The sequence below is a fragment of the Colobus angolensis genome, unplaced genomic scaffold (genome assembly GCF_000951035.1).
Source record: "Colobus angolensis palliatus isolate OR3802 unplaced genomic scaffold, Cang.pa_1.0 Scaffold398, whole genome shotgun sequence".
NCBI classification, from domain to species: Eukaryota; Metazoa; Chordata; class Mammalia; order Primates; family Cercopithecidae; genus Colobus; species Colobus angolensis.
The window spans coordinates 1,379,412-1,393,566 of record NW_012117354.1 but is presented as its reverse complement, the minus strand read 5'-3'; the positions used below and the strand labels follow the sequence as shown (position 1 = coordinate 1,393,566).

General features: G+C 36.9%; 1 protein-coding gene across 1 annotated transcript in view; it reads right to left on the bottom strand.

Annotated features, from left to right (window-relative positions):
- GPR63 (G protein-coupled receptor 63) overlaps positions 1-13,881 on the bottom strand; it is a 44,560-nt gene extending 30,679 nt beyond the window's left edge. The window contains exon 1 of the mRNA XM_011955168.1: positions 13,526-13,881. The gene's annotated coding sequence lies outside the window, so the exon portion shown is untranslated. The remainder of the gene's footprint in view (positions 1-13,525) is intronic.
- Positions 13,882-14,155: the final 274 nt, after the last annotated feature.

The following is a 14,155-nucleotide window of genomic DNA, read 5'->3' as shown; positions in this document are numbered from 1 at the left end:
CATCTACTAAGAGGAATCTCTAAGTACTAGGCTAAAGACTAGCATATTTTAGTTTTCAAGTTATAGTTTCTTTGTTATAGTTTGGTAGGCAAAGAGTGGGAAAGAATAGGTCATGAGGAATAAGAGCAGAAAGAAAATAAAGACCAAAAACAGATGTCTTTCACCGTAAGAACAGATAAAATTTTACAATATGCATGTGGTCCTGAAAAAATGTCTTCTAAAATCAAATTGCTGGCAAACCATTTTAAATTCAACAATATTTAATATTTCCTGAAACCTTCCTAGCTGAAAGACTCTACTGAATCCTGTTATAAAGCAGAATTCATCTAAACAAAAAACTAAATCCTCTAAAACAACCCCATTTCTACTATTTCTAAATTTTAATATTCAGTCAAGTTTTCTGTGCAACCAACAACTGGAAAGGACTACTCCAGGTAAAAGGGCTATATAATTATCATTCTAAATTCAAAGTACTGTATGTCACCTACCAACATAAACCTTGCTCACTCCCCACCAAAAATATGACTTAGCAAAACAAAATGTTTTAAAGAAAATCTGCACTATTCATTTTGAACTTTTAAAACTGAAAAAAAAAAAAAATCAAGATGATAAAATGGCTGTGTTCTTAATACCAAAGAACAATTTATCATCATGCACCACAGTCACAAGGGAGAAAGGGTCCAGTGGGAGGTTGTGGTGTTTGGTTGTTACTGGGTTTCCCACTGATAGTGTCGCAAGTTATTGTCCCCACACAGTAAGACACCTGCCACTGGTCTTCTAGTTCTCTGCTCAAAGATTAAAGCACCGGTAAAAGCTTTGCAAGATCACAAAGAGCTGATGCAACTGATATTAAGACTGATAAGACCAAAGGCCCATAGGATATTCAATGGCTCAGCATTAACTGTGCACACAAAAGTCAGAAATGCAATTCCTGGATTTTCTCTCAAACCAAAGACAGAGAACGAAAAGTATGAAATACTGTTTATAAATATCACTGCTTATACTTACGTAAAGCTTTTCCATTTGTATTATACCTCACTCATGCTCACTCTTCATTTTATTTAGTCTAGCAAATAGGGCCCATGAGAGATTGATTAACACCAGAAAGTGATGTGTATATGTGTATGTATGTGTATACTCAATATATATTCAATTAGGGCAAGAACCACTGCAACAATGTGGCCCAAATGCTGAGTTTGTATAACAGGTGATGAAACTAAATGTGAAAATTCTTATATGCAGAATATTTATTACACTGGAATTGAGCAGGAAAAAAATCAGACTTGAACATAGGGTCTAAGAGAAACAACATTCAGCGAAATGATCAAGTCTCAAGTTTGTATAAGATAAAAAAGAAAATTCTCCTTCCTACAAGGGCCACAGACTAAATGGATTCTTTATAAAATGTGGCTTTTGATATAAGGGTCTTCTATCTACTAAAAAAAAAAAAAATAGCTACTAGAGGGACTGTTTGCAGGAAGTTTATTCCAACCTAGAATCTAGATATGAGCAAAGATCTTACCAAAGTGAGATTCTATTATGTATGCTTCCAAGATTATTTCCATTTTGGTGCCTATTTACTCAAGGTGAGGAAAAGTAAAAGGACAAAAAGATAAACTTTAAAACTGAAAATGTAAAAACAGCACAGAAAATAGTAAAAGCTTAATTTTATGACATGGAAGCTTAATTTTATTCCATCATCACCTGATGAATGGAATCATTCTCCAAAGATAATCAAGCTAATTACCTTAGTCTTTTTTTTAAAATTTATTCAGCTTCATTTGCTACTATATCTGCTTTTACTGCTAACGTACAGCAACTGAGTATTGAGAGATATAATGCTGAAGTTCTTCAACCTTTCTAGTAACTAACTGTCCATCATGACCAAGGTTGCATCCACATCACTATATCATGTAGGGTTAAAAGTAAAAATTTGAAGATGCTATAAAAACTAAAAAATAAAAAATAAAAAGAATGAAAACAAACATTACTTTAAAATGTTTACCAAGATGTACCATTTCAAATAAGCATAAAATAACTGTTCCTTTTTAAAAGTGAAGTACCCAGAAGAACCCTGCAGTTTGCCATCTTTAACTTGCTTTTGAGAATATAAGTAAGGAATCTGTGAACCATGGATGGCTTTTTAACTGCAGCTACTACCATTTTAAAGGCAAAGCCTAGACATATGAAGGAACAGAAAGCTAAATGTGACTGGCAATGTCTTTCCAGCTGGAAGATGAAACCAAATTTAAAACAAGGAGCTGGTAATAACTTTCTAAAAAACAAAATACAAAACTAAATACTACATGACTGTAAACAAAATGAAGTTTGGGACTGAAGAACAGAAAATGCTGACAATAACATTATATACAGAAATTTCTAATTTATTAACAGAAAAATGTCAAATTAAAAATCGAAATTAAAAAGAGAAAGGTATTTTGCTATCATATTGTAATACATTAATGTCTGCTTTGTCTTTTCAAAAGCAAATGCTCCACAGTAAGATTAGTTAAGGTCTGCTTATTAATCTGAATAACAAGGATATTCTATTTTATACATGTTTATGATCTCAGAAATAAAATAGTGTCTTTAGTATAGTCAAAATCATTTGAGTTGCAATTATAGAATTAGAATATTTGTCAGAATACCTCAATGGCAACCAGGGACTTCATGGGACCAATATTTGCTAGGGAAAAAGTGAACAAAAAATAAACTCTACCATGTCAAAGGAAACAGAAATAAAAATTATATTTTATTACATGAACAAAGTACATCATGGAAAAAAGAAAATAATCTCTCCCAAAAGATCTGTAACCTCAAGGTACATTTTAAGAAACAAGGCATCATCAAACAGAAATCTAATTTAAAATGTGCCGAAGTCAGTACACCACCCAAGCTAGTAGGCAACAGGAAATATATTTCCCCTCTGGAGGAACTCACCTTCAACACAGGCCTGAAATAATTACTGCAAAATTCCAAGGCAAGTGAACACAGCCTTAAAAAAAAAAAAAAAAAAAATCACAAAAACCTCAAAATAAAGTAAGATGAGAGATTAAGAGCAAGGGGAAAAAAAGACAAACTCACAAAAGACTTCAGTTATAAAATTATTAGACAAGGAATATAAAAATAATAACTGGTTAGAATTATGACCAGAAGACAAGCAGACTTGCAAATAAAGTTCTACATATGAAAACTATAACTGATATTAAAAACTAAATCGACCAGAAGACAAGCAGACTTGCAAATAAAGTTCTACATATGAAAACTATAACTGATATTAAAAACTAAATCGACAAAGTGGCATATTAGATACAGTTGAAGTAAATAAACTGCAAGTTAGAACACAGGAAGTTTTTCCAAATACAATCAAGCGAAAACAAGGAAAGGTAAGAGATAAAAGAGATGAACTAAGGAAGAAAAACATAGAAAGTCTACCAGACATGGAATTGGAGTTCTAGAAGGAGATCATAAAATTAATGAGAAAATATTCAAAAGGATTGTAAATAGGTTTCCAGAATTCCTGAAAAATGCTAGTCCTCAATGTAGTCTATCTAATGCCAAATATGTTAAAATTCATACCCAAAAACATCAGATCAAAAATTCAGAATAGAGAGAGATAATATCTTTAAGGAGAAAGAGAGCATCTTCAAAAGATCTTAGAAGGAACCAGAGTTTGGAAAGATAGGTTCCCTTACAAAGAGAAAAATGAGCTTGACTGCTTAATTCTCAACGATAATAAAATTCAGAAGACAATAAAATGATATTTTTGATACTTCCTTTCAGCAAATTAAATTAAAAGGATTGTCACAAACAAAAATCTCTCTCTCTCTGCCTCTCCTTCTCTCTTTCACACAAACACACACTCATTCAACAAAGGAAAATTAAAGGATATGTCAGGCAAAAGAGAAATGATCCCAGATAGAAGGTCTGATAGAGAAGAACAAACTGGGTGGAAAGACATTAATGAATAAATGGCTAAATATAACAGACACTGTATAAAGCAATAAAAGTAATTTCTAACTTGAGAGAGAAAAAACAGGCTAGAACTAAAATACTCAACAACAACGACATGTAAGTTGGAGGAAGGTATTATAAGAGTTAAACAATTCCTAAGAAATGAAATGTCACAGACTGGGTGGCTTGAACAATAGAAATTTATTTTCTCACAGTTCTGGGGGCTGGAAGTCTAAGATCAAGGTACTATCTGGATGCATTTCTGGTGAGGCCTCTCTTCCTGGTTGGTAGACATGTATGATCTTACATGGCCTTCCCTCTGTATGCAGAGGGAAGAGAGAGATCTCTGTATCTCCACAGAGATCTTACTGGATCATGGCCCCACCCTTATAATCTCATTTAATCTTCATTACCTCCCTATAGGCCCTATCTCCAAATATAGTCATATTGAGGATTAGGGCTTCAGCATATGAATTTTGGGGGATACAATTCAATTCCGTAATAGAAGGCAAGGATATTAACTTTAGACTAGATAAAGATGAGTATATATTAAAATTGTCTGGGTAATCACTAAAATAATAGATGTAGAACTTATAGCCAATCTCCTGACCCCCCAAATAAATAAAAATAGTAAAAAAAAAAAAAAAAGTGGGGCAGGGGGTCAGTCTATCCAAAAGAAGGCAAGACAGGAAAGAAGACAATGAAAAAGCAGAATAGAAAATACATAATAATATGATAAATAAATCCAAGTCACTCTTCATTCTGAACTCTCCAGTTAAAAGCAAAGCCATATGCTATTTACAAGAGACACATCTAAAATCATAAGGATATAGATCCAACATCAAAGCCAGCAAGTAGGGAAAGGTGTGTCAAGCCCATCATAATCTATAGGGGACTCTATATCATTTTATTACTATCAAAGAAAAAGAGACTTTAATTCAAATTATACTATTAGAGATACAGAAGGTATGACATATGACAAAAGGGTTAATTTCCCACAAAAATATTTGAAAATCTAAACTTGTATGCATCTAATAATAAACCTCAAAAACATATAATGTAAAAGGTGAATTAACCAGATGAAAATAATAAATCCATAATTATAATCTCTCAGTAATTAAATGATCAAGTAGATTAAAACATCAAGAAGGATAAAGACTTAAACAGCACATTTAAAATTTTCATCTTATGGAACACATGAAACTGCATCCAGAAACTAGAGAATACACATCGTTTTAAAGCTACACATGGAACACTTATTTGTAGAGAAGACTTGCCATTGTCCATGGAGCTAACCTTAACAAGAATCAAAGAACTGGTAAGATACAGACCACATCCTCTGACCATGTCACAAAGAGTTTAGAGATCACCTACAACCACAACAAAATATGCTTAGAAATTAGGAAACATGATGCTCATTAACTCATGGATTAAAGAAATCACAGAAAATACTTAGGACAGATGTGGTGGCTGATTCCTGGAATCCCCACACTTTGGGAAGCTAAAATGGGAAGATGGCTTGAGCTCATGAGTTCAAGACCAGCCTGGGCAACATAGCGAGACTTCATCTCTACAAAAAATAAAAATAAAAAAAATTAGCCAGGCATAGTGGCATGCACCTGTAGTCCCAGTTATTCAGGGGACTGGGGTGAGAGGATCGTTTAAGCCCAGGAGGTCAAGGTTACAGTGAGCCATGATCACACCACTGCACTCCAGCCTGGGCAAAAGAACAAGAACCTGTCTTAAAAACAAAGAAAATACTTAGAACTGTATGAAAACATAAAAAATTCTGATAAGCAGCTAAAGTGATGATTCAAGAGAAATTTATACTCTGAAAAAGCAAGACTCAAAACTGAGCTAAGCACTCAACCTAAAAAATTAGAATAAAGGCAGGAATAAACCTAAAAACATGGAAACAAAAGAGTAAAACCGAACATGTTAGAAACAAATATATCAATATTTTCAAAGAAGCAACTCTTGGCTTTGCTGATCATCTCTACTATATATCATATATTATATACAATAAATTAAACAACAAAAAACAAATTACAGCTACAAACAACACTGATGAATCTTAAAAAATATAACAATGAGCAAATGAAGCAAGCATAAAAGTATAAATATTTACAGTAGTAAAATTCCCTTTATGTAAAGGCCAAAAATAACCACACAAAGAGGGTTGATAAAGCAAGAGTTGCCTCCACGTGAGGAATGAGTACAGAGGAATGCTAGGTATATTTCTTAACTTTAGTAGTAAGTCCATGAATATTCAATTTTTTAAACTTAAAGATATGATTTACGCAATTTTAAATGTACAATGTGCTTCACAATAAATACTCTTTAAAAATAACATGGCAAAATCAGTCTCTAAAGGATATACTGAACTTTCCTATAAACAGTGAACGTCCACAAGATCTCACGAAAAAAAATTTACCTGTTTAACCTATTCATGTCTGTTACATTCCACACTGAAAATATAGTTCCTGTTATTTGAGATAGTAAAAAGGAAAATGATACTTATCTAAACAACAAAAAAAGATGTATTCAGCACTTACCCAAGTGCTAAAACAGAGGTAAGCACCAGGTATCAAGGGAACAGATAACCTAAGCCTGACTTAGAGAAAGGAGGAAAGGCAACTATTCCACAGTGAAGAAAATAATGTCTGGAAAACAGTAATTGTCCCAGAAAGCATGTTTGGGAGTACACGTGTGTTTACCTTCTACATTCAGAACCAAATTCTAAAAATGAAAAATGCAAATATAACTGCATTCACTCGGATCATGTTTGATAGCTAAAGATAATTTTAGTTTCAAAAATAAAAGGGAGAATTTCTCTCTACATCTAGCCGTCAGTGTTTAAGTTTCTATCTTTTCCTGACTTTTGCTCATTTTATAGCTCTAGTTTTGTTCCTCGAAGTGACCACATGCTTCTGTAGTAGCCAGAGTGATACTCAACTGATTTCAAAAGGTAATTTCTGGCTAAGAAGAAGTTTCATATTATTGACAGAAAGAAAGAAAGATACAAATATATAGATAAAATATAGATGTAAACAACACATGCACATACACATACACACACAGCTCAAGGCTAAATTTTGTAAATTTAAACCTTCCAAATTTATTTTAAATGTTAAGAGTCCAGGAGTTGGCAGAAAGTGCAGAAAACAGAATATTTTTACATTTTAGAGATGACTCTACAGAAAATGACATTCATTCACTCTATCATTCCACAATTATGTATCAATATGTGTGGACAAGAGGGCAGCTGGCAATACAGTCAACTGAAATTGAAAAAGGGACAGCATTCTCACGGCACACTCAACTACTGTACCTGTTTAGCTGGAGGTAACATTTATAGTTATAACTGAGCACTCATGAATGGTTTGGGATTGAGGCTAAATCTCTATATACAACTAGGGTTACTTCATTTGGAAAAAGCAATCAGGTCTGGGTTCAAACCCTATCTGATTTGACTCTTTCATATTATACTTACTAAACACACACACACACACACAAAACTGTAGAAGATAAACAGGGAAGACAACGATTAGCTCTACAGATTTTATATTGGGAATAATAAAGTGCCTTGAGGGCAATGAAAAATATCAATGCCCTTTTATTCCTCCCCAAAAATTCTACATCTAGGGCTTTACCCAAAGGGAATAACCATAGATGCATATAAAAATTGAGCTATAGCAAGGCACAGTGGTTCACACCTGTACTCCCAGCACTTTGGGAGGCTGAGGCGGGCAGATCACTAGAGGTCAGGAGTTCAACACCAGCCTAACCAACACGGTGAAAACCCCGTCTCTACAAAAAATACAAAAATTAGCCAGGCATGGTAGTGGACACCAGTAATCCCAGCTACTCAGGAGGCTGAAGCATGAGAATCCCTTGATTCTGTGAGCTGAGATCGTGCCACTGCATTGCAGCCTGGGCAACACAGTGAGACTTCATCACAACATAAATAAATAAATAAATATAAAAAATTGAGCTGTAAGATAGTCATTACTGTATAGCTGAAGAAAAAAATATATCCCCAATAAATTATGATACATCCATAGAATATTATTCAGAATTTAAAATGTTACAGATCATTCCATGACAAGGGAAGTGGTTCATCTTTATGTGAACATTACAAAGCAATAGATATACACTAAGGGCCATTTTTAGAAATTAAAATATCATAGTATTTTTCTATATGTATATAAAAATAGATACCAAAATACTAATAATAGTTATCACTGGATGTAATTCTTCTTTTCTTTTCTTTTTGCTTGTCTGGATTTTCTAAATTTTCTTTTCTTTCTTTTTATTTTTGAAGAGAGGGTCTTTCTCTGTTGTCCTGGCTGGAGTGCAATGGTATGATCATGGCTCACTGCAGCCTCAACTTCCAGGGCTCAAGTGATCCTCCCATTTTAGCTTCACAAGTAGTTGGGACCACAGTCGTGTGCCACTCATACCTGACTAACTTTTTTTTTTTTTTTTTTTTACTTTTTGGAGAGACAGGGTCTCCTCACATTTCCCAGGCTGGTCTCCAACTCCTGGGATCAAAGAATCCTCCCACCTCAGCCTCCCAAAGTTCTGGGATTACAGGCATGAGTGGCCATGCCTGGCCTCTAAATTTCCTATAATGAACAAGAATAACTTCTAAAAGAAGAAAAAAATCTATTATATCATGAGAGTAGAGGGTAGGAGGAGGGAGAGGATCAGGAAAAATAATTAATGGGTACAAGGCTTAATACTTGGGTGATGAAATAATCTGTACAACAAAGCCCCACAGCATAAGTTTACCTATGTAACAAACCTGCACTTATACCCCTGAACTTAAATAAAAGTTAAAAAAAAAAAAAACAGATTTGAAACCTTGAAATAGTAACTATACATGAACTATAGAAACAAAAATGAGAAGTTCCCAACATTACCAAACCTGTAAGTGGGTGCAAATTTATGTAATTTATAGAAAATGGAGAAACCTGATACTCAACTTATACTCAAATCTCCTATCATTCAAGAAATGAATAATGCAAAAGAAGGAAAAACATCTGAAGAAGTGCTGAGTGGGAACAAGCTGAGAGAAGAGACTTTCTGCTAGTGCTAGACAGTGTGAAACTTTAGAAGGTATCATGGTTTATGCAGGGTTAATCAAAATGGAGTAGGAAGACTGTGTGCTTCAAATACAAGGGAAATGGAGTAAGTTAAAACGATGAAAAGAATGGCTTATTACAAAAGCACACTTATCTGAACCTTTTTACCCTCTGGAAGACAATGGATGTTATGCCTACACCCAACTCCCTTTGTATCCACATCCTCCCAGGATCAACTTAGAGCAAAAAATCCTGCACCAGACGGCCTCAGCCAAATACCATACCAAACATATGGGATAGATTTAATTGATTCTTACATAATTTTCAGTTGAAACTTACTCTGATCTAAACTTCAGGCTTCTTTAAATGCCTACAAATGTTCTCTCTCTAAAGTTACCTACGCATTTGTTTTCGTTTTGTTTTATATTGTTATTGTATAAAGTAAGAAGATGTAAAGATGCCTCACTTTAGGAGAAAGGTAACAGCTAGAATACAGAATCATGTCCCTTCTGCACCAGCCTCCCCAAGGCAGATCCTTAGAAGTTTCCACAGAAAAGAATTTACCTTAAATATTTTTCAAACACTTTAATAACACAGAGTGAGCTAAGTCAATTGAGAGAAAGAAGTTAACCAAGAAGCTTTGCTCAAAAACCCTAAAAGGTATGTAAAGCTTGTAACTATAATAACACATAAAGGTTTAAATTGAAAATGATCTAAGAATTTGAAAAAGATCTAAGAATCAATTAATATATATGTCAGGTGATTGGTACAGTATCTGGCTGGGGGTGTTTTTAATCTAAATTGGATCTGGGAAGATGTAATTCTTTAGTATATCACTCAAAGGAAATGCTGATAATAATAATCCTATTATTAATTTCAATAGGTAACTGCAAGATTACCCCCATACCTGCAAATATACCATCTATTCCCCAAGACCTGAGAGCTGTGTTAAAATCCAACTTTTCTAACTCTTCATTATGTTTATAACAAACATGAGTGAGCTTTCCTGTATATTAAGCTAGAGTTGCATGCTAGAGTTTTCTGAATCTTCCGTCATACAAACAGCAATGAATGTAAATCTTGTCCATATTTACTGGTGCAGAGGTTAGAATGCATTTTATCCTACGTGTCAAATTCAAAGCCTGAAACAGCTTGCTGTCAGCTTCGGAAACCATTTTTACAAGCATGGCACATTGCCTCAAGCCAACCAAATACTAAAGCATGTTGGGCTGCCCACACTTCAAATCATTTGGAATGTTCTCCTGTTTTGTGGTTGCAAAAGTACCTATTTTGTGGATCATCTAGTTCAAATTAAGGGCACATCTAACCTTAAACAGAAAATTCCCAGGAAATTGAAACTAGAACTGACCAGGATCACATCAGCTCTGAAGGTCTATGATCTCAGGCTCATAGTCAAACATGTCATATGCTATGTTTCAAAAGGTGAGGAAATACAACATAAACTCTGTGAAACTCATTAATATGTTTTCAAGTAAACACTAAGAATTCATCCTAAATATACATATGTCATAGTTGCAAAAAAAAGGAAAAACTGCCACCTGCAACAAAGTAAAGGTCATTTGCAGCAAATATAAACATATTTCTGGTAAACAGCTAGCAAATTAAAGAAAAAAAACAGCCTAATAGATTATTTCATTTCATTTCTAATTTTCATACATATGCTGAAATGTAGCAGCTTCAGCTGTGAAATGTGGTAACAAATATACCAAAGGTGAATGAAATAGTTTTGCTTGCAGTAACTAGAGCATGTATTTATACATATTGTATTTACACATATTGTTCTTCCAAGCATTAATGGGTCCATCTCTCAAATCAAGCGCTTAAGACATCACTTCACAAATTTGGAGTACCAGAACTTCCCCAAGGTTTGCCTCTCATGCCTTTGAGACATACTCTCTAAATTCCAGACCTATGAAGAATGTCCTAAAGGTTATTTTTGAAGTGTTAAAAAAAGAAAACACTATATTGACAAACTAAATTTTACCTAGAATTTACCTATTGAAGTTTAAGAAATGCCTGGTTCAATTATCCATTGGTGGGGCAATTCAATTCATTTGAATAGATAAATGTGGTTAGGATATGGCTCCCTGATCCAAGCCTTGTTAAGAGTTCAAGAACATATTGAAAACATATTTAACTTAACTGATATTGACTAAAATGCTGAAAAGATGACAAGCCCTAGCAATAACTATTTTTAGCTGATCTTTTAGACCTGCTGTTCTTGGTGCACATGTATTATTAGGTCCCTAAATGGTTTTCGTGGTTTTTATATATTCAATAGTATATATAGATATGGTATATATAATTATACTATATATAGTATGGATACATAAATATAGGTATATGTGTGATATGGATATATACATATATAAATCCACGTGTGTGTATCATTTCCAAAAGACTCATTCACAAAACAATCATCCCAAATTAAATAAACCATATACAAAATCTCAAGGTGCTCAAATAACTCTAGAAACTAAGTCGCATCCACCTAAGAACACTAAATTCTTACTTTCTTGCTTGTAGTCCAGCAAACTTAAGGTAAAATAGTAACTACATTGGGGTTTTAGTTATATTTATTTTTCCTAAGCAAATTTTCTCCAAGAATGCTCGGTTTGCTGAAAATTTTCAGAAAATGCTTGAGACGGTGAGTTGTTTTCTTTTTTTTCAGTTTCGGTACTGGTATATTTTACAGCTAAGTGACAAAATTGTACTTAGAGATGAGAAATCTATATCCCAAATAAAATTTGACAGTATTAATGGTGATTCTGGGACGATTTTCTTCGAAAACTTCCCACTGCAAACAATATGTTTCCTACACTATGCCGTCTGCCTTGGCAGTATACTTTTCACACACAAAATTGTATGTAACGCATATACCAGAAATACTTCAAGGCACTCTTTTATTTAAGCTCCCACATTCTGTTTTTATTTTTCAAAATGATCTGGATGTTCATAATTGATGTGATCAATTATGTCACTAACATTTTGGCTATGCAACTCTTTACAAAACATAGGGACTTCATCAGCACCTTCGATTTGTAGTTGGCAATGTGAGTGAATAAGGCAAACAGGAATAGAGGTGTGGCAGAGACCTGGGGGTGTGAGAAAATGGGGCTTCCTTTACCCACAGGACATGTGGGAAAAAAAAAAAAACTTAACCACGTCTGCGATAAATGTACTTTTATGTTAGGTTTCATCAAATGAAACACGTATTACATACCTCGTCCATAGATTAGAATGTCTGAAGCAGTAACAGCTTATGCAAGAAACATGAGGTTCTATCCATGATTCTTAGAAACACTACTCCTAGAACTGGTTGAAGGCTTCTTAATCCAACACATAATGAAAAACAAGCTCACCAACAAACAGAGAAATCCTATTTTAAAAAACATATGGTTTAAACTTCATCCTACCTCACTAAAAACCTGCATGCGAGACGGGCGGATCACGAGGTCAGGAGATCGGGGCCATCCTGGCTAACACAGTGAAACCCCGTCTCTACTAAAAAAAAAAAAAAAAAAAATACAAAAAACTGGCCGCGCGAGGTGGCGGGCGCCTGTAGTCCCAGCTACTCAGGAGGCTGAGGCAGGAGAATGAAACCCGGGGGGCGGAGCTTGCAGTGAGCTGGGATCCGGCCACTGCACTCCAGCCTGGGCAACTCCGTCTCAAAAAAAAAAAAAAAACCTGCATGCTACTACAGGGATGCCTGTATTCCCTAAGTGTCGAGACTGAGTCTAAACATTTCATCAAAGGCTAAACAATCAATGAAAATTTGGGCTAGCCCTGGGGGAAATTTTCATAAAGATATGTTGTTGGGTTTTTTTTTTTAAGTACTCTGAGCCTCCACGAATATTTTATTATTAAAAAGAATGTTTCCGAAAAGAGGCAGAGGAGAGGAGACTGAAATCAGGGCGACGCTGAAAATCAGCCAACACACACAGCGCTGCAGAATGAACCACATGGAAGAGGGAACCTCTCGTTTAACTGTTGGAGCGCGAAGGGACCTTTTGCTCCCGCCAACAAGGTAAATTTCAGCGCTCAAGCAGCGAGACCACCGTGTAAAAGTTCAAGTGGAGCCCATCTCCTTCCTCCTACTCCCAGCACTGAATTCTCGACCAGAACAGCCCAGCAGGGAAGGAGCCGGCGCGGGGTGCACCTCAGCAGGCGACCGTTTTCCTAGAAGGCCTAACCGCTCAGACGGGCAGGGGAAGGGGGCAGGCGGCCCGGGAGAAACCGAGTCCCGGCCGGGCCCCCACCGTGTGGCGCCGGCCGAAATAACTCCAGTCCAGCTGCAAAAATCCTCCCGAAAACCCAAGCTTCTCTGGCACAACTTCGGTCTCCCCAGCCTCATTTCCCCCACGCACACTGCCAAACCGCTCGCCCTGCCCAGCGCGGCGGATGCAAGCGCTCCCCGCCCTGGGCGGCTACCTGTCCCGCGGGCCGGAGACCCCCAGCCTCACCTCAAGCGAAGGGCAGCGCCCGGGCGCCCGCGGAAGAGCCCAGGGAGCATGGCCCCATGTAGTCCCTCCCGGAACTTTCCTGACATAGCACTTCTCTCCTCCGCTGCAGAGAACAACGCTGCCAGGCGGAGGAGGAAGGAGGACGACGAGGAAGAGGTGGTGGCGGCGATAGAGGCGGCGGTGGCGGGAGCTGGAGCTGAAAGTGAGGAGCATCGCGGACGAACGCCGCCGCCTCGCGAGCTACCGAGGGGTTCCCGCCCCCAGGGTAACCAACGCTCCCTCTTAAAGGCGCCGGCCCCGGTTTTAGACCGTGAGGTGAGTGGGAGGAGAGGAGAAAGAGGGAGGAGGCAAGTGAAGAGGGAGGAGGCAAGTAAAGAGGGAGGAGGCAAGTAGAGACTGAGAGATCCCGGGAGGCCACGCCCGAGCTGCCCTAGGGCGGATCGCCGGCCCCTTTCCGCCGCTCCCCGCCTTGACCCCCGTCTATACTCAGCTTGCGTCGCTCCTCCACCTGGGCAAAGGCATGGAGGGTACCGCACGTGCGCCCACCCGGCACTGAGGCAACCCTCGCCGTTGGCCTGCGCCCTGAAACCCGCGCCCCTCTCCCAGAGGGTCGCTCCGCCCCTAATCGCT